The sequence below is a fragment of the Thamnophis elegans genome, chromosome 2, assembly GCF_009769535.1.
Source record: "Thamnophis elegans isolate rThaEle1 chromosome 2, rThaEle1.pri, whole genome shotgun sequence".
NCBI lineage: Eukaryota > Metazoa > Chordata > Lepidosauria > Squamata > Colubridae > Thamnophis > Thamnophis elegans.
The window spans coordinates 95,041,503-95,063,989 of record NC_045542.1 but is presented as its reverse complement, the minus strand read 5'-3'; positions in this window follow the sequence as shown (position 1 = coordinate 95,063,989).

Here is a 22,487-nt window from a genome sequence, read left to right as displayed (position 1 = left end):
ACTTTTCTCCAAAGGAGCCAGGGATTGAAAAGCTGGAACCCCTGGAGACAGAAAGGCATGACACCTCTTGTAACTTTGTCAAACAATGAAGCACTTAAATCTCAATATTCATAGTTTCCTTTCACTGGAAAGAAGTCCTGGTTAATGATGAGTGAACTGACTCTGTTACAATGGCAACATTAATCAATCTGACATACACTCAGATGGCCATTTTTTAGCATTACAAAGCAATTCTGCATTTGCACATGTGCAGAGTGCATCTTACAGAGATCAGCTTCTGCCTTAGGCACAAAGCCAGCTAGGTGACCTTGGGCCAGTTAGCCCTAAGAAGGAAACTGTGGCAAATGACTTGTGCATCTTGCCAAGAAAACTGCAGAGACTTGTCAAAAGTCAACATTGCCAAAAGTCAACATTGACTCAACGTCTTCATTAGATCATTACAACTGATGTAAAATCTAATCAGTCAGATAGTCATTTTATTTCAGTCACTGATCTGCAAAACAAAGTTATTTGCGGGGTGAAAAATAATATATTCTATATTAATATATAGAAGGAGTATTATATGGGTTTGCCACTTTATAAAGCAATAAATGCAGGATAAAAATCTAAGAGATGATATATAGATGATGATAGATGGATAGACAGATATAGTTATATAAATGAATTAAATAATTATTTAAAATAACAAAATAGTGAAATTACTGGTTATATATATAACCATTATAATACATATATCTGAACAAAATGTGATGTATAAGGAACAACAATATATGTAGTGATTATGGGTTTTAAAAATTAGAGTCCAATTATAGTGACTATTTATAATGTTAAAATGACATGGCAGCTAATGAAAATAAGACATGAAACATTGATTGAAAATTGAAATTAAATGGAGGTTACTAAGTAGTGGACTAATTTTATTGGGTGCAATGTTATAATTTTTCTTTTGATTTGTTCCATACCATAGTAAAGGCATATAACCACAACTGTTAACACTTTACTTTTTAGGTTGTACTGGGTAAACAAGTACAAATTGGCTTGCATTGATGACAGGCTGATGAGCGACTGCAAGTGTAATATCACAGAGCACCATTGCCTCTTAGCCAGACAAACAGATTAACTATAATGCTTGCCACAATATGTGATATAGAGGTTCTCAGCGTAATGAGAATTCTAAGCTATATACACTTTTTCAAAGCCTCCTTAATGATCCCAGAATCTATTTAAAAGGCTTCTGAGTGGCAATTTTTAGTGTTGTGGGGAAATGTGCGACAGCAATTACAAATGCATGTGTTAATTGTAAGTACATTTAACTTATTCAGATTTAGTTTTTTTTCCCTTCTTTTTGGCACACACTCAAAGGCCAAAAGTAATCATCACTTCCAAAAATTTGCGCCTCTTACAGTAGAAGAATGCAATTAAGATAAGTTATTTTCCACAATTAGACCTAAATACTGTAGATAGTAAATGCTACCAAATACTGTGTTAGAGTTTTCCAAATGGACTAGAGTTACAGAGAATTATGTTGTATGGTGCCATTTAGGAGATTTAACATCTGAACCTGTTCAATTTGACAATATAAGAAATACCATTTTGCTTCTTGATTTAATTTTTTTAGGACTGGCATAATTTCTTTCACATATGTATAGCGGGCTGTCACCTTCTCATTAAATTACTGGTTGATTTGGGAAGATTTGAAGCTGTTCTTCTATGTTTTCTATATCTTAAAAGAAAAACAATTTATCATTTATGTGCGTGTTTTGGAATGACTTATTATATTTGCAGTGGGCTCATGGAAAAAAGTTTGTTCAGTTAAGAAGGAAGTATATCATTTAATGCACTCTGGGTAATCAGTAGGCACCATGGCCCAAGTGGTTTTTAATTTGTTCAGATTCGATGTCAAGACTTAATAGTATTATATCTAAATGGCTTGACAAGGCAATATGGTAATTCAATCAAAAGTACTTTACTTTTCTCTGCAAAATAATTTCATATGGACCTATACCCACTGCTTAGTGAAAAATGGCTAGGCTAAACTGACAAACAGATTGACTCAGAAAAGCCTGAAGAGAGAGGATAATGATCTTAGCACCCTGATTAATATAGGCAAGCTGGAGGAAAGTCATTAAATATAAAGATATAACTGTTTTGGAAGAAGAATTGGATAATGAGGAAACAAAAGAAAGCTGCAGCAAATCCAGAAAGCAGGTGAGACAGGAAGACAAGAGGAAAGTATTAAAAGATTATTTCACAATTAATGGAAGGTCGCAATGACTTTGTTAATAAGCCTCACTGTTGCAGCTATTTTATTCCAGTCTTTTCCTTCTTGTTTCATTAGTTCTCCTAAGACTTTTTAAAAAAGGATTCTTGAAGCAAGCAAAAGCAACAGCCTTTGGAGGATTTAATAGGACTGGGATTAATTTAAAAAAAAAAAAATGAAAATAGCAAATTAAAAAGCCACCTGCTGAAAGGATTTACAATTTGAAAAAAAATCTGAAAGGAAAGATACACAACAGTGAAAAAGGACACATATTGATCAAATTCAATCAATCAGTATAGTCTGTTCAATTTAGCAGATTTTTTTTTAAAAAAAGTGACGTGGAAGTTACAGGAGATGGCATAAAGGAGTTTTCTAAATTAAACAACTAAATAGTCTGAGAAGTAAGTATGCCTTTATTTTTCCTTTCTAAAAGGAGATCAGGAACAAAATCCCTTGCATTAAAAAATATTTCCCCTCTGAATACTTGTAATTCAAATAATATATGCACTAAGTTTAATTGTAGGTCCATCAAATATGTATATGGTAGAATCCAAAGCACTTAAAGTATCATAGTGAGTCACTCATAAGGTTTGGAATTATTATTTCAGCTACAGAATATGAAGTCTCTGCCCAAAGCAAGCATCTCTTTGACATGATTTATATTACAGGCCCACTCAATTATTCTTAGATAATGACTTGCCTAATAATAAATCAAACTGTTTGATTTTAATATCTTTTTATATTATATTTTTAAAAGAAAAGTATACAGTATATAGATGTTCTGACTTTAACCATTTTAAAATTGTTATTAAATAGTTAACTATTTTCAAATAATTAAAAGAGAGTTACATGATATAATATCCATAAATCTAATATTTAAAACAACCCTAAATCAACAAGTTATCTCTCTTGAGATATAGTATTTCAACACTATCTTTCTAGGCAGTACACATTCTGTACTAATTCTGAATAATTCAACTCCTTTTAGCAAAGCATTAGTTAGAATTATACAGTAAAACTTTTTTTAATGTCCTCATTAAATATGACATGAATATAAAACACTCTTGAATCTATTGACAGCTCTTCAATGCATACATTAGCCCAATAGTACATGCACCTGATAGGATTCAGTGTCTAATTTATCATGCGGAGGAATGTTGCTGACAACCAAAAGATAAGAGGGGGAAATGTAACACTTTAAAGTATCTATTAATTTTAAAATAATAATAAACTGCACCCACATTTTTTGAAAAGGATGCAAAATAAATAAGAAAGAAGTCAAGAGGATAGATGATCCAAAATATCCACTGCCAATACAATATACAAAAATTAAGATTCTTGTGTTGAATCCTTATGATATAGATAACTCTCATCCCCCAAATCTCAAACCAACTGATGTAACATAGATAGCACTTCTACTACCAAATCCCAGTTTGTTTCATTGCTGAGTTGAAATCCTACCAGGTCACTTTTGGTAAAGCTGATGGCAGACTCCTAATAGAAAGATATTATAAGTGAGATGTATTTTGAATTGAGCTCCTAGTTCATCAGCATCAATCCAAATTTTCCTTTTATAAATAGAACCATTCTGTTCAACAAAAATCCCATGAAAGTAAATGTGACATGTTATTAGGTATGATTTGTTAGGGCAAGAAGCTCCATTGGGGTTATCTGTCCCGGATAGACCACTCATTATCTACCTCAAAATTTGCACCAATTATTGACACTGGTTGTTCACTTTATTGTCTCCATTTTTTCTTGTAGAACTAAGTTCTCAGAGGCCACAGGTTTTTTTCCCCCTTTTATAAATGCAGGAGTGAACAGAATTCATCTTTGCCTATGTAAAAAACAGTAGAGATGGAGGATAGTGATAGCCAATCTGGCCCTAGTCTTATGCCCCAGTACACCCAGAGTCAATAAGGCAAACTGAGGCAGGAAGATAATTCAATTAAGATTTATTCAGAACAATCTGCTAAAAGGATTTCCTCTCATTCCTCTCATTCGAACAGGGAATCCCAAAGTGAAAAGCAGCAACATTGGTTTTTTTAAAAAGTATTTTATGATGTAATTTTGAAAAGTAGCCAAAAGAACAAATTGTCATTGACCTATTTTGGAGAAAGAGGAAAAATACAGAACACTGGAGAATATAATTTGGTTAACCCCCCCACACCTGCAATGAGAAAAGTGTTGTTCAACAGGGCAATTGGAAGAAAGCATGGAGCTATCATATCTATGTTGCAGATATTCAGACCACTACCACTATGTAGTGGTACACAAATACTGAAAACAGTAATTCTTTGCTATCATCCAGTCCAATATTGTGGCCTAAAGATTGCTACTATTCTGCAAATAACATCACCATATCTTTGCGATCTTATGTTATTAGTGGTTTTCACTTTCCCTTCTGTAGCTAAGTAACTGCTACCTCAGCCATGATATAGAAAAAAAGTTGCAAAAATAGGTTTGTGTCTTCTGCAAGTTGATCAGTCCCTGGTTAAGTGCTGATATTTGCACCCTCACATTATCCAGCTAGAAGAAACACTAATCATCTAAGCAGAATGCCTAAGAGCTCTTTCACTCTGGGTTCCCAAATAGCTTAAATATCTTTGGAATAATTGGGACCTGTAGATGATACCCTTCTATCTCAAGTTGACTGGACATATTCTGAAGCAATACACTCTTGGATCTTTAAAAAGGCCCAGAAAAAACTAGGAATCTCAGGAAAATAAAAAATAGTAATTAAAAAACCCACAAATTTCTGCGGAGTTTCATCAGTATCATATATTTGGAAAGCAAATGACATAACCTTTGTGCTACTAGACCATTCATAGTAAAGTTAGTTCTAAAAGGCATGAGAAACTTTGATAAGCCATTAACTCAGCTGAATTGGCATCCCTACCTCTGGAAAGTAGCCAATGAATTGCTGGGGATAGCCTGTAATAAATTGTAAGGTGCTATCTCAAATGGACAGGAGTGCTCCAGGCAATATAACATGGAAAAGTATTATTTGGCAGTGGAACAGAAAAAACCCACTCTTAAGTCACTTTGACAGTGAGTGGGAGTTTATTAGAGAGCAATGTTTTATCTGATTAGGCAGGAAGGCCATGTTGCAGGTTCTGTCAGTCAAGGAGTGTATGAATGTCTTTTCTACTGTGGCACTACCCTCTAGAACCTCATCCATCTGGAGATAAGATTAACCCCAATCCTGCTGGCCTTGGACTTGCTCAAACCTGTGGCCCTGGGCATGTGACTATTACCTGACTATGCTGAGGGTTTTTTTTACAAGCTGCTATGTGTATTATTTTGCATTGGTATATATTTATAAATATATATATATTTATATTGTGTGTATCTATCTCTGTCTCTCTCTCTCTGTCTCTCTCTCTGTCTCTCTCTCTGTCTGCCTCTCATCTCTCTATCTACACATGTATACATACACACATACACTTGTACTCCTGCATATCTATCTAGCTGTCTGTCTGTCTGTCTGTCTGTCTATCTATCCAGTGGTGAGTTCTGGACTGGTACATTGTGATAGGGACGGGCGTCCACCACATACATGCACTCTGTGCGTACATGTGCACCCACCACCCATGACGCTCCAGCTGCTTGGTGGACTGTCATGCAGGCGCCGTATGCTCTGTGCATGTGCACAAATGGCCTGGTTGGGTCAAATACAGGTAAGGAGGGTGGGTGGGTGAGCCCTCCGTACTGGAATGGTACCTGGGCTCCCAGCAGGCACCAGTATGCCCATATCGGGGTGTACCGGCTGTAACCCACCTATCTATCTATCTATCTATCTATCTATCTATCTATCTATCTATCATATGTATATGTGAGTCTCACTTATTTTGGCCATGTCATATGGGGGAATTCGCTTGAGGAAGCAATTATATGATAAAAGGAAACCAGGCCGCCAAAGAACACAATGGTTGGACATAATCAAAGTTGACCCCAGCCAGAGCATAAGAAAAACTCAAAGAAGAAGTGGAAGATCGGAAAGTGGGGAGAAAGATGTGGACCATAGAATCACCAAGAATTGAATAGTGAATTGATGGATACCATTATCATGTTTTCATATTTTTATTTATATTTTTGTTTTAATGTTGTGAGCCAGCCACAGTCCATCCCTGCAAAAAATATTGTAAAATCATTCATGGTCATGTAATGACCCACTTAACAACTGACATGACTTACAACTGTAATTATAGACTCAATTATAATTGTAAGTCAAAGGTTACCTCTGTTTTAGACTTAAGAACTGCTTGTTAATAATTATGATCAGTGGACGGCTTGATCTCAACAGAATGGTGATTTAAAATTGCACCTTGTGGTGATCCATTCCTTTTATATTTCCCCCCTAAGTATGAAAACAGAATAATAGAGATATCCTTGTGGCTATATATTCTGAATTTGTCAAGTAGTATATAGTCCTTTCACAAGTTTAGATTTTTTAGAGAGCTCTGTCCATGAATCTGTTAAAAGAACCGGGAACAGTATATTTTATTGCAAACTATGCACTAAAGAGGAATTGTTGTTTTTGAAAGCAGAGCAGTTATAATGACAAACAATCACAAGGAGGATCATAAACCTGTTAGGCTTCTGTATTTACAAAGGGCTTTGGCAACAAACAGGCATTCAAGCTTGGTTTAACTGTGAAAGCCTCTCCTTTCTGTGTTTATAGTTTTTTCCATCATTCCACTGATTTGTAACAGAAGATTTATATTTGCTGATAAGGCTTATTAATGGTTAAAAAGCTAAAATAATAAAGTTATATAGAATTTAGCAAACACTTTTTCCAAGTTAAATTGGCCTTGTTGAAGAGAGCAAAAGAGCTCTGATAATCTCTGAATACACAGCAATGGATATTTGCTTAGTAAAATATATGACTCTTTATGGTTTTGTTCTTCCTCTCATAACATCTCAGTGAATCTCAAGAAAGATAGAACTACCATAGAAGCACCCTGAAAGTTTAATTGTTCAGAGCATAGGTTTCTGACTTCTGAGATTCTTCTTTGAAGGGTGGATCTAATTTAGATACTTTTCTTTTCTTTTTTCTTTATATTTTCCACTTCCTGTCAGCTTCCCCATTGAGTGTCCTTGTGAGAAGCTGCCAGAGTGCCTCAGAAATCTCCCGTCCCTTCCCTTCTCTTCCCTATGTGCCTTCAAGTTAGTGTTGCTAGGAGTTAACACTGACTTGAAGGCACATACAAACAAGACAGACCTCTTCCACTCCACTCAGTTGGGCAGTGTTGAGCTTCAGGGTTTCAAGACAGTGACCTAGGCAGCATATTTCCTGAATGACTATACCACAACTGTGGCTGGTATCTTCAGAGGAAGATACTACTATGTCGACCATAGACAGCAGATACAAGGACTGACTGCACTCCTTTCTTTATAGTCAGGTGATCTGCTTTCCGATTTGTATTTAGCTGATTTGTATATATAGGGAATACACCAAATGTTAAAAAAGGAGTCCTAAGAGCCATGTATACATGGTGTGTTCCTTTTGCACTTTCAAACTAGAAGTGCAAGAAATGTGTCCTGATAGGATGAGAAAAGTGATCGTTAATGTTTCGTTGCTCCCATTTATCCCAGGCTTCAGAGTCTCCTGTCAGCCATCCATTGACAGGAGTCTGTGACCACCTCTTATCACTATGATTGACTTTGCCTCCTCTGTGTTCAATCCCTTCTCTTTCTCTCTACCTTTCTATACCTCTTGTGGACAGAATTTGCACGTATGTTATGTGTGTGTGGTGTGTGTGTGTGTATATGTATATGTATATGCATATGCATATGTATATGTATATGTGTTGTGGCCCAGCAGGAGCCGTTCGAGCTGCCACCAGACTCCGACAGCGAAGGGCCTTATGAGTCGGCTCTGGAGGATGTGGAGGACTCTGGACAGGGTTCCGACTCTGAGCAGGGTGCAGAGAGGCTGGTTGGCCACCAGGAGGCGCCTGAGCCTTGGACCAGTGGGGAGGAGACAAGGGAGTGTGATCCTGACGTCATGCATTGGAGCAGTGGGGAAACAAGGGAGTTGGTCCTGGATGCCCGGCAATGGAGTGCTAATAGGCGTAAGGAAAGTTACGCAGTTACAGGAGATAATTGCACTCAGCTGGTGGTAATTAGGCTCCTCTCAAGACTATAAAAGGAATGATTGTGCACACGCTCGTTGCAAGAGTCAACGTATTCACTAGAGCTGGAGAACTCTTATGGCTAGCTTGGCAGGCTGGATTGCTGCCAAGGTTAGTCTGTGCTGGATTGCTGCCAACGTCTAGTCTGTGCTGGATTGCTGCCAAGGTGTGGACTGTGCTGGATTGCTGCCAAGGTCTTGTCTCTGTGTTAATAAATCCTTGAAGTATCTTTGTCTAGGCGTGCTTTGGTGTAGGACGAGGGGGGTCAGAACGTATATGTATATGTATATGTGTGTTTGTGTTTGTGTTTGTGTGTGTGTGTGTGTGTGTGTATGTGTATGTGTATAAATAAATAATTAAAGTAGCACCATAAGGCTACAAGCTTTGACTCCCTTTGGGCATCCGTGCAATGTCATGAAGCATGTCCCAAAAGAACAGAGTCCCAAAGGCATTTCATTGCCCCCCCCCTGCTCCCTTCTCTATGGATGCTGATGTTTGCAAGGCTGATACAAGCTTCTTTGTGATTTGCTTCTTCTCCCCCACCCCCGAAATATTGAAAAAGTTGTTCTACGTATGGAAGTCTTCATACTTGGGCAAATATTAAAGAATAGAATTGAATCCCAAGGCACTGATTTACTTAAAATCTTTGTTCATGTAACTGTGACTGTGTCAATGAATGAATAAAAATGAATGAATTAATTAGAATGAATGAATGAATGAATGAATGCACCTGAAGCAGTGGTGGAATTCATTTTTTACTACCAGTTCTGTGGGCATCGCTTAGTGGGTGTGGCTTAGTGGGCATGGCAGGGGAAGGATACTGTAAAATCTCCATTCCCTCCCCACTCCAGAGGAAGGTTACTGCAAAATCCACATTCCCTCCCAATCAGCTGGGACTTGGAAGGCAGAATATAGATGGGGGCGGGGCCAGTCAGAGGTGATATTTACTGGTTCTAGGAACTACTGAAAATATCTTCTACCTGTTCTCCAGAACTGGTCAGAACCTGCTGAATACCACCTCTGACCTGAAGGCTAGTCAAGGAATAATAGATGGAAACTGATCAAGGAGAGATTCAACCTAGAAATAAGGAGAAATTTTCTGACAATCAACCAATGGAACAGCTTGCCTTCACAGAAGTTGTGGGAGCTTCATCACTGGACTGCCATCTGAATGAATGAATGAATTAAGCAATCAGTTCTGATGGTTTCCAGTTGTGATGGTTTCAATTCAAATGACAGAAAATATACTTTCTAATTGGAGAAAGCATGGAGGAGACTTAAAAAAAAAGCAATTTCTCTTCTCAGGTGGGTTATCAAATATATTTCTTCTCTCACTTGCCATTTTGATTCAAATTAACTGAAAACTAATGGAAATATTAATCAGAACCTGTTTCATTCATCTCAGTCATGGGAAAGGAGGTGAACATTAAGCATGATATTTTACAATGAAATTGATCTGTTGTATGAATATAGTTAATTAAGGTTTCAGAACAGCACATCATTTTAATTGATAAAAGGAAGTACCACCAAATACGTGCTTTAAAGGTTATTAGGAAAGAGAACTCTTGAATCAATTTCTCTCCACCCCTGAACAGCCTAATGGGGTAAATTTTATATACACCGTCTCAAATGCAAGGCACATTAATGAAATGATAATTGAGCTGAGAGATGTGTCTCAAAAGCAGAGAACAAACAAAATGTTCTTCAGCTGTGTCTTTTAGGCAACTGAGGTACAGGCATCACCTCATGAATAACAAACAGTTATGGCTTTTAACACATCTTCGAGGGCAAGATTTGCACTAACAAAGGGATACAATTCGTTTTCCCTCTATTATTCTTTTTATCCATTTCTACATTATGCTTTTAATAAGTTATTAATAATTAACACATTTTAGACAAGCTTTTGCCACCCCCACCCCCCAGTAGCAGAAATAGTGCCCTTATGGGACTATTAGGTAGGGAGGTTTAAGAAGTGTTACTGATAAGGAAGTTTACATTGGAAGAATTGATATGTTTTTAAGAATAGTTGGGGCTAGCCTGATATAAGGTTATAAAAGCAGACAGATGTCAGCTGACACCAGCTTCCTTACCGGTAGCATTTTCGATTATCTCCAGTGGACGGAGAAGAAGGAAAATGTGGAAGAAGATTCTGGAAGATTCAAGTATTTCGATTTGGTATATGAATAAGAAGCCATGGGTGCTGCATTTCCTCCTTTTGCTTTATCTAACTTTCTTTTGGGATAACTATAGACATGACATGTACTGTACAATTTCTAGACAGGGATCTAGTTTTCTTCATGACATCTTAATGCTTACTCTTCTGCAGTTGGCCATTTGTTTTTCTGACACAGTAGGACATAGACAGCTTTCAAAAGGACATTTGTGCTGACCTTTTAGAAGCTGTGTAGGGGATTTCTGTGCATTGCATACTTAAAAGTGGTTTGTTGCAAATATCAGTTCAGAAATGAATATTCTTCAAGATGACTGCAGGGAAAAGCTGATTATAGCCCTAATTCCAACAGGGAGAGAGCAAATCAGTCTACAATGTTCTCCCCAGGTTAATACGCAGGAGTTGTTGATAAGGGGATATGGGATGCAGATGAAAGAAGAATGATCTGAAACCAGCTTTAAGCAAAAATAGTGTTCCAAAGAACTGAACAAAAATGTGTTCCCTTTGTAACAATCAAATGTGGTTGGATCAATTTTAATAAGGATAGTTTTTTATGTGCGAGAGTCAGGGCTGTCCCCAGGAGAGTCTACTACCCTATCCTCTTATTTTTTCATTGTTACTTACACATTAATAGAACCATTGTCATAATCTGGGACTGTGGTAAAACATAATCTCTAATTATAGCAAAGCAATGATGAAAAACATTGGGCCACCATCCTTACAAGTAATAAGTCTGCTTCTCAGCCAAATTTCATTGAAACTAAAAGAGATAGCCATCCATCTCATTTCTGAGATTTTGGGCAACTAGCAATGCATTAAAACATAACATTTTTTAAATAACCACTATTACAATATTTATACAAGGCAGCTAAAGTCCTAGCCCAGTACCAGTGGAAACAGTCAAGTTATAAAAGCTTTTTGGGATTATGTCACAAATCTGCATGTATTTGTTCTGGAAACAGAATCCTTTGAAAATTACCAGAGTGCATGTAATTTATTATTTTTTAAAAGTAGCAAGTTTCTAGTTCCTCTTGTAAAAAAAGATTAAGGAATTATGATTAATTAATGTGCACAGGTCTATTACAGTGAATTTGCTTTGAAGTTTTAAACAAAAGAACGTTACAGGAGAGAATGATTGGCTGTTTGTAAATAATGAAGCAACTGCTTTTTTCATGGTATTGCTGAAAGAAAGCTTCTTGATCTGTCTGGAATGTTCTCTATGAAAAAAGGCTGTAGCAGTCTGAACGAAATGAACTTCTTATTCCCAGTGACATTTCTGTGTGTTTATGACAAAAAGCAGAAGATCAATTCAAGTCTGAGAATGGAAAATAGACCAAGAACAGCCAAGAGAACTGAAGTGAAATGGGAAGACATTGGATTTAAGGATCTGGTGTGGGACTGCTAATCAGACTAGTATTCTGTTCAGTTTGTATGTTTGTGAAATGGACCCTAACATTTTTGGATGGCTGCATCTTTGTAATTTCTGTTTCTTAAAGAAACAAAGGCCAGAACAGCACTGAATCTGCAACCCTTTATCTTTTGGAGAAGGGTAAAATGGGCATGAAACAATGCAAAGTTGATATGATGCTTATTGCAGCTATAGATGATTAGAAATAGTCGTTGACCTAAAAATACATTTACAATGAGGTGACGCCCTTTCCTTCTTTGATATTTAAATTATTTGCAAAAATAAAACAAAACCCAACTACTGTATTCTGTAGAAAATCAATTAAAGTTACGGTAATTCAAAACAAATGTGTGTTTATTGTTCATGTGCATTTTTCTTGGAATTAATTCAATTTGTACAAATCTGTGTTCTGTCTCCATATCAGTGCAACAGATTGTTAAATGTTTAAGAAATGCTGCATTCTTTATCCGAAGGAAAAGACCATCATCTGCCTAAGAAATGCTTTAGAATTTGGCCAGTGGGTGCCACTATTTTCCTATAATTCAGAACTACAATTCAGAAGTTTCAAAGGAGCATGTTCATAATTTTGTTTATTGCCATTTCCCTGTCATATAAGTGAGAACAAGAACAATGACACTCATCATAAGATTACACCTGAAAGTATCACTAGTAAAAAAAACTTGCTTAATTTTCAGAAAGTCATCTGTATAATTCCTCCTCCATAGTTTTGCTTTATATGAGGACACCACTCATAAATTGCAGACAATTCCTCAGATGATAATGACTCAAAAAAGCACAGAATCCAATCAACAAACACTAACAAATAAAGAATAAAATATAATTTTGGGAGGCCAGGTTTGATGTAATATAGCAGTTAAGGTGACAGATTACAAAGAGGGAAACTGAGCTCTCATCTCAGGTTTTAGGCATGGAAGTCAGTTTGGTGACTTTGTACCAATCACACTCTCTCAGCCCATAAATAAATATATAAATAAATAAAGTAAAGTAAAAGCAGGATAGCAATCAAATAATAAATAAATAAATAAATAAAATGATAAGGAATACAAGACAGGAAACAAACTCTGCTGAAGGAATCTATGTCATACAATCTGAGTTTGTCACCGGGACCGAAAGGTTTATTCTTCCAAGTTTTCAGACTCATGATGGAGCCCATCTTCAGAGAACTTCTCATTCTTCAGAATGATCCTGGTGATCGACTCAAATTAGATTCTGCAGCATTATCCTGGAACATGTATATTTGCCTTCATCCACAATCTATGCAAATGGCTGTGATGGCCACATATTGGACAGCGAGGACACTGGTTTGAAAGAGGAGTTGAAGAGGTCATCTATCCCAAAATTGAACAGCTCTCTCTCAACAGAAGGGGAGGGATACAGCATCATCTATTTCCAGTCTACAACACAGCCAAGAAGGTTCCACAACCATTTCAATTACTCAGGTGACCCTCAGGACACACATAAACCTCCACGTGGCCTCAACAACTCTCTAAAATAATGCAAATGACCAGCTGCCTGCAAGGAATATAAATCCTTCCATTCCCATTCATCCAGTCAGAGCGGAAGAAGATTCTTGGATGAGAAGCAAAACGTCTTCAAAGAAAAACAAGAAAGTCCAGTTGCCTCTTGAAAAAGCATCTTTGGCACAAGGATTGTAGAGAATGTATACTTCATAATAGATGGAAAGAGCTAAGCATCTGATTTAAAGCAGGATTTGCTGTATTAGACTCTGAATCTACTATCTGGTTCATGTTCAAAATGGGATTGGTCATACAATTCTGAATTTTTCTTGTGTCTTCTCCCCCCCCCATTTTTTTTTGCCCTTCATTGGTTGGAGATTTGTGAAAGATGCCAGCATATATTTCTAGTGTGGAGACTTCATGCCTGTGCATGGAATTGCCCAGAAAGATATTCTGATGGCTCCTCATCCCAATACCAAGGCAAATTTCTGACTTTTTTCAAGAACTCCAAGAGCAATGTCACCATTGCAAGCCTTTTCTTACCTGTTTTTGGTATTTTGGAATCAGTTCCCAGCAGAATTGTTTGGGGCAACAGTTCTCTTGAACTTTGAAAAGCAGAAACGGCACGACTTTTGAATTGAATTTTTATAATTTTAAATTTTAAATCATTATCGTCATCATCATCACCACCATCACCACCATCACCACCATCACCACCATCACCACCACCACCACCACCACCACCACCACCACCACCACCACCACCACTTTAGCCATTGTCTACCTACTGCAGGATGAAGGCCTCTTCCTCATTTCTCTAAGCAATATAATCTTGAGCTTTCATTTGCCAATTGGCCCATAATACATGCTGATGTTGTCAATTCATTTTGTTTTAGATCTCTTTTGTGGACGTTTTTATCAAGTGTGATCCATTCTATGACTGCCATGGTCCACCTGCCATCAGTTCTTCTTGCTATGTGATCAGCCCATTTCCACTGAAAGTCTTTTACTTCTTGATGATATTATATATTTTCATATGTTCTCGAATCCATTTCTATCTATTTCTCTATCTTATCTTGTAATGCTGAATATGTATCTGTCCATGGCTCTTTGTGCCACTCATAGCTTTGTATTGATTGTGAGGTTAGTATCCATATTTCACTTGAATAGGTTAGAAGCAGGTAGCACACACTGATCGAAAACTTTTCTCTTAAGCCATAAGGGGAGATTGTTCATAAACATATGGATGTGGTTGGCAGGCATTTGGCAAGCTAAGGATAATTTTCAAGAACAACCTCCCCCTATGCCTGAAAATTTAAAATGGAAAGGGTTAATTTGATTGTACAGATGCTGATTGTGTTATAGGTCATAGGTCTTCTCATCAAGACTCTTCTTCTTTTATACTGTAAGGTTGACAATTATTAGTAATTTAGTCATATGTCTTTACTACAACATACTTAGCTACAGCCTCATGATAAACTTACTACTACTACTACTACTACTACTACTACTACTACTACTACTACTGCTACTACTACTACTACTACTACAACAACAACAACAACAACAATATATAAATGTCCTTATGTTTCCATACTGGAATAAAAGATATCTCATTCTATATGGCACACCCTGCCACACACCAAAAACATTTCCGAAGCAGTAGAACACAGCTTCCAAGATCTGGAAGTGGGCATCATACACCAGCCAGAGGCTACCGTATGAGGACAAATTATGCACCATACAGATTGTTAGAAGGTGGGAGATACTTCCAATGTAATCTTCCAGATCCCCTACATGAATTGCCCTGTGACTATGTAGGACAGGTGGGGAGTCAGACGAGAAGACACAAACTCATTGGTAGCCTCACATTGCAATGAACAAGGACGTACATTCAATTTTGCAGCTACTAAGATTGTTGGATGAGCAGGTACTGAAAGAGCCAGGGAAATAATTGAAGCCTGGGAAATGGGACGCTCATCAGTCAACAAGAGTGCTGATTTGCCACTATAGCAATAGTATTTAGACATATACCACTTCATAGTGCTTTACAGCCCTCTCTAAGCGGTTTACAGAGTCAGCATATTGCCCCCAACAATCTGGGGTCCTCATTTTACCCACCTTGAGCTGGTGGGATTTGAATTGCCAAACTGCAGCTAGCAGTCAGATGAAATCGCCTGCAGTACTGCACTCTAACCACTGTGCTACTTCAGCTCTTATCAAGTACTTAGGAGGCAAGGGCTTGGCAGTACAAGGAAATAACAGCCAATGACTTAATAACAAGACATCAACAGCCCAACCAACAACTAAAAAGCCACACAAAACCAGGCACCATATAAATACCACACATAGAATAGCCCAAAGCACACATTGTGCTAGAGAGAAGTTCCCTGAGGATGGGCTCCAGCACGAGTCCAAAACCTCAGAAGACGAAATCTCTGGTCTTGGTGACCGACCCAGATTGGATCTTGTAGGTTCGCCTTCATTTGTGAGATATTTTTCAGTTTGAGGAGGGAGTTCTATAGGTACTCTGATAACTACTGTTTTGTCCCAAGGATTCAGTACCTATTTGAATATATTTGCTTTATTCATGCATATATTATGGAACACATTCATTATCCTGGATACTATGCAAACCTTCTCTGGAACCTCTTTTTAATTAGTTTGGAAAGCAGCCGATCTTCGATGCTTTAATCAATTGCAAACTGCTGAAGTGTGGAACTCTGAGCCACGTACCTTGAATCAGGGGTCCAGCAGGTGGGAGCGTATTATTGTTTTTCCTGTAATTTGCACTCAGCAAGAACTGAACAATGGCTAAACTAGCAATAGGATCACAAAAGAGAGGCCTTGATGATACCCCGATGGGGTTTTATTTTAAATAGCATAAAGATAATTAAACTTGACAGAGGTGAGGGACATAAATTTGATTTCTGCTGGGATTGTTTGTTATTCCTTTCTTGTTTTAAAAGTGAGCTTCAATACTAATACTATTGTTGGGTTAACTTTGGGTACTCACACACTTCTCAGTGTGGGCTAAAGTGACAGAACTGCAACAGAGAAATTTCAGAGAACTAATGAAGAAACTTGCAGTTCATTAAAATGGGAATAAAATTTTGGGTACGCAACCTAGTACTATCAATATACGAAATAACTACTGTATGTCCAAAACAACATTAAAATTTACTTCTTGATTTCTTTTTCTTCATTTAGTCTGGTTGGTTGGTTTAAAATAAGCCTGTATAACTTTATAGAGAGTAGGCAAGAAGTACTATCGTTATATGTGTTTCCTGATTGCCTGCTATTTTCTCACTTCATCAATTCGTTTCCTAAGATTAGATTCCTAAGGAACAACTTGCTCTGGTTCCAGGATATTAAGGCATTCACGAACTCTTACTTTGTTAATCAGTTTCTTGCCCAGTGTTTTTATCCTCCCTTCTTTTGAAAATCTTGAAACATATTTGTATTTGACTAAAAGAAGTATAGGTAAAGAGAAGCTCCTTTTTAATTCACCCTTTCCAGTAATTTTTCAATTTTCTTTTTTCACATGCTGAAAAAGCTGCCCAGAGTAACCTTGTAGGCATTTAATAAATCAATCAATCAAATAAAAATATATGTTTTTATTTTATAGGAAATGATAGTTTCTTTTTAAAAGTGAGGGCTCTTTCTCATTTATTACTGGAAACATTTCCTCCAAGAACACTGGGCATTGGTGTTGTCTCCATACTACTTACAACCAAAAAACCTAAATTGATATTTATAAAAATCACCTGAAGGTGGCAATATTTATATAAATCCTATATGGCTTCAGGCTATGAGTTAATTATCTTAGTTCAGAGGGCAGACAAAAAGCCATATTCAACTGTATCATCCAGGTATGAAAAAGTTTGAGATATTATATGCAGAGACACAGAAAACACTTATGTGATATATGAGTTATATTCTCCATCTATGCCCACTTATTCTCAATAATTATAGCCTATAATAACTGTGCAAATGTAGAAATGTGAACTGAAGATATTTAAAATATAACTGGGGTTTTTGATTAGCTGGATAGAAATCTATTGTGAATACAGGAACCATCACTACAGTATTATTATTTTTTTTAAAAAGAGGACTGTTATATTATCAGTTATTTAAAATACCATCCAACTGAGTTCTGCTGCCTGGCTATTTGTTCAAACTGGATTATGATTTTCTTTTCCATGCCTTTCTGGGTTCAGCAAACCTTGCACATTTGCAGTAACTGCTTGTCATTGCATTGTAAGATTGTAACATACATTTTTGTAAGATTGCATCTCCAGCAGAGGGGTCATAGGGTGCTGAGCAAAACTATGACAGTTTTTGTGGAAAATATAACACATTGGATGTTAATGTGTGATGGCTCTTATTTTGAATTTCTTTATGTGTGAAGGCAATAATCATTTATTGTCCTAATGTAGAAAGTTGAATGAGCATTATCTTTTCTTATAGCTCACATCCAGACTCTGGACATTGTGCCCCCACCTCTCTGTATGTAGCCTTTCTATTCACAGAGAGAGGAAACAGTAAATCTGAATACAGTATAAGTAATATATGAAATACATGTAAACGGAGGGATAGAATCAAGATCATGTAAAGTACTAGTACCACTTTATAAAGCCTTAGTAAGACGGCCCTTAGAGTACTGCATCCAGTGTTGGTCACCATATTATTCCAAAAAAAGAAGTTGAGACTCTGGAAAAAGTTTAGGAAAGAGCAATAAAGATGATTAGAGGGTTGAAGCTGAAACATAAGAAAGGGCAGTTTCAGGAATTGGGTATGTCTAGTCTAGTAAAAAGAAGGACTAGGGGGTACATGATAGCAGCGTTCCAATATTTGAGGGTCTGCAACTACGAAGAGGCTTCAACCTATTTTCCAAAGCACCAGAAGGCTAGACAAGAAACAATAGGTTGATGGAAACAAATCAAAGAGAGAAGCAACCTAGAACCAAGGAGAAATTTCCTGACAGTTACAACAGTTAACCAGTGTAATGACTTGCCTTCAAAAGTTGTGGATGCTTCACCACTGGAGGCTTTTAAGAAGAGAATGGACAGCTGTTTGCCTGGAAAGGGTAGTGATGGTGAAGCTTTTAGACACCATGCCCAAACTATGCATGCACGCTTGCAGTCATGTGCAAACGTGCATACCTGTGGACATGTGCAGACATGCATGCATGCACAGCAGAGACCCAAAGAGCAGCTGGCCGGTGGGAGGTGGAACACCCCAACACTGGCAGTACAGCAAGAGGTAAGATCTTTTTCTTTCGTGAGCTTCTGTTTCATTGTTTGCAGGGAAACAAGCTCACAAAAAAACGCCATGAAGATCTGACCTGGGGCGACTGTGCATGTGCCAGCAGAGAGGTATTCTGTTAAATATAAGAAACCGAGTAAAACCAAAACTGATGGTTTAATTCTTTCTTAGAATATGATACAACTTCCTGTGTGTAATCTTCCATGAAAGACTGAGTGAATGATGGTACCAGATTTTAGAGAAAAATAGAAAAACCATTAATACAATCCTCCATTCAACTTTTAATGCCTGGACATGCACATCGAAGGGAATGTAATGGATGTTGAACAAAACATGAAAGTGAATATTAAATGACTGATTTATAATTTGTTCCCCAGTACCTTTTTTTTTTTTTAGGAAAGGACCATCAGTCTTTGAATATCAGAGTTATCTTAGAGCAGGGATCCTTAAACTTTTAAAACAGGGGGCCAATTCATGGTCCCTCAGACTGTTGGGAGGGCTGGACCAGCTGGGTGGGTGTGGCTCGATAGTCATGTGATGGGGTGGATGTGGCTAGGTCAGGTGACTAGGGAGTGTGGCCAATTTAACAGTCCAATGAACAATGCACACAAATTAAACTTTAATTTGTTTTGCTCCTGCGAGTGTTTTATTTGGTTTTGTTTGCATGTTGCTCTTTTGGTTGCCTTTTCTTTATACTAGATCATTTTTTCAGTTGTTTAGGAGTCCAGTGGTCCACTTCAGGAAACTCACTTCTTCTCAGCCCCAAGGAGCTTGAGAAATCTCTCTCTGTCTCTCTTTCTCCCTCCCTCCCTCCTCCCCTCTCTCTTTCTGTCTTTTTCCTCTCTCTTCCTCTCTCTATCTCTTTCTCTCTCCCCCTTTCTCCCTTTCTCTCTCTCTCCCCTCTCTTTGTCTCTCTCCCTCCCTTGTCTCTGTCTCTTTCTCTCTCCCTCTGTCTCTCCATCCCCCTCTCTCTGTGTCTCTTTTTTATTCTCTCTTCCTTTCTCTTCTCTTTCTCTCCCCCTTACTCTCTCCCTCCCGCTCTCTCTTGTCTCTGTCTCTTTCTCTCTCTCTCCCTCTCTCCCTCTTTCTCTCTCCCTCTCTCCCTCTTTTTCTCTTTCCCTCTCCCTCTGTCTCTCTCTCTCTCTCTCTCTGTCTCTCTCCCTCTCTCTTTATCTATCTTCTGGAGGTAAAGGAGATGAAAAACGGGCCGTTTTAGTCCATTTTTTTGGCCTCCCGGGGCATCTGTGTGTCCTATTTTTCACTCTCCCCTCCCTCCAGAAGCATTCTGCAGGCCAAAAACAGGCAAAAATGGCTTGTTTTTTGCCCCCCCCCCAAAGTCTCTGCAAGCCAAAATTGTTGGCCTTAACTTTCAGTTCCAGCCCTCAGAGCTCCTGAAGGTACATCCTGAGCTCAGCCAAAGGGTGGGTGGGGTGATGTGGGTGAGGCAGCTTCATGGTCCTGCATGGGCCAGATTAATGGCTCCTGTGGGCCGCATGAGGACCTATGTCTTAGAGCATGACTCATCCCATTAAATTTTCTAGCTATCTTCTCTGTGGTGATATTCACTTTTCTTCTGTTTTGAGGGAAGTGGCCTTTTTCTGAAGATCTTTGCTAGGTTCCTTGCTATATGATAAAAATATAACAAATTGCATTTTAGATATGCACTAGGTGTTTTTTTTAGCAATAATTTTGTAATTATTTCTTATTAATTCTAAACCTAATATGAATTAATTATACTGCTTTATAAGTATTAAACCCATATTTTCCAAGAAATTTTTAAAAGATGTGCTGTTTGAAACATGTACTGTGAACAGCTGGAATGTGTCTAGAGACAGAGAGCATGGATATTTGCCTAATTATTTTTTTTAAGATGGATTTTTTCCCCTTTTAATACAGTAATTGTAAGAATCACATTTTTGCATTGCTAATTCTTTAGCAGAGTGTCAGTATGGTAACCACATTTGGAAGCCGCCTGCTTGTTATACAGCTTACTGATGAATCATTAGGAAAATAAATTAATTCACTTTGCTAAATTAGAAGCATTGCCATAAGCACGGGAAATGTTAATAGGCATGTAGTCATGCAAAAATATTTGGATTTTATCAGTAATAAACACTATGCAGATGAAGTAAGCATAACACATCCATAAACTAAATACAGAGCGTTGAAAGAAAATAAAGTCTCTCTTCTCTTTGTCTTCAGATCGTAATTTTCATCATGCAGTTTTCTCCCTAGGAACTGAACCTGATATGTCTATATTGAATTTCTAGGAAGGTAAGTGCTTAGAGGTTAAATTCTTTTCTCCTGGTGAATATGAACATGAACTATACAGCAATATAGTAAAGAATGACAAATGTTTTACAATACTGTCAGCTCTGTTTACATTCTCCTTTTTTGTAATTTTGTATAACTGTATGATTGAATTTCTCAAACATGGTATGTTTTTCAGTTACTTCTCACACATCTAGTGGTTTCAGATCTTCAAGGGATATTAGCTTATTCATGTGATCAGGTTGAGCTTTTAGAAATAAGTGATGGAAAAAGACACTGCATTGCAGTTGTGTTGGGAAACAGCAGATAATTTTATTTTTTAAATATCCACTGGCTGAAAAAGAAATTGGGACAAAAAAGGAAATCCTAGAAAATAATATTTTTGCATCAGATATATTGATCTCAGGAAAGAGTAGTGTTTAGAAAATTCAGCAAGTATGTAGAAAGGTATCCTCATTATATAATGAACAGCTAAATTTTTGTTATTGTGGTAGTCTCTAAGATACACAATTGCTATTCTGGTATGTTTGATTTCAGGTATCATAAGGTCATCTTAGGTAGAAAATGTAGAGATTAAAGTCCAACACATTTGAAGGGCCTCTGGCAAGGAAAGTCTATTTTAAGACAATATAACTTGTTGCTATGCAATAAAACTGTCTCTGTGAAATTCTTGGATATGACTTGTCCCTGCTATCATTCCTCAAACATTACTAGTGCTATCATAAATGACTACAATTTATTATACTGATGTTTGAGATGCTGAGTGGCTAGAAAATCAAAAATCAATGACTGAAGTGGGCAACTCTGTTTTTCAAAAATGTTGCTTCCTGAAAACCTTTTGGTGATTATGATAGATTTCTTCAAACTGAACACACAGATATAATTTCAGTTTGACAGTATCACGTACAAATGTTGAAAATATCATCTTTTTTACACACTGCATGAATTCAGCAAGGCTGAAAGTGTTTTGCTAGTGATTTTTGTTTGTAATCAGTGTCTGATGCATCTCACTGCAGTGTCCATCAATGGTCAGCCAGTACTGATGAATTCCAGTTGCCTTGATACAATTTTTTCATTGAGGCAAAGTCCTGGTGAAACCTTTCACCATATTTGTCACCCACTGCTTCTAGATTTTTAGAAAAGTCCAAAGGTGAATGTAGAAATTGAATCTTCAGTGACACATTGCATTTCATGGTCTTGTATGTTGTGAGAAGTTTGTCCACCAGCTGAATGTAGTTTGGTGCTCTGTAGTTGCCAGAAAATTCTCAACTGCATCCTTGAATGCTTTCCAGGCAATTTGCTCTGGCCCTGCTATCAGATCTTTGAACCACTTGTCATTGATGAGACATCTTGATTGTCGATGTTTATTTATGGACCAACAAAAATGTCTTCCTTAATCTTGGCTTCAGTTACTCTTGGAAACATCTGTCTTCATTAGCAAAATCCTTTACTTTCCTTATTCATCACACACACATACAAATTTTCAACAATCCAC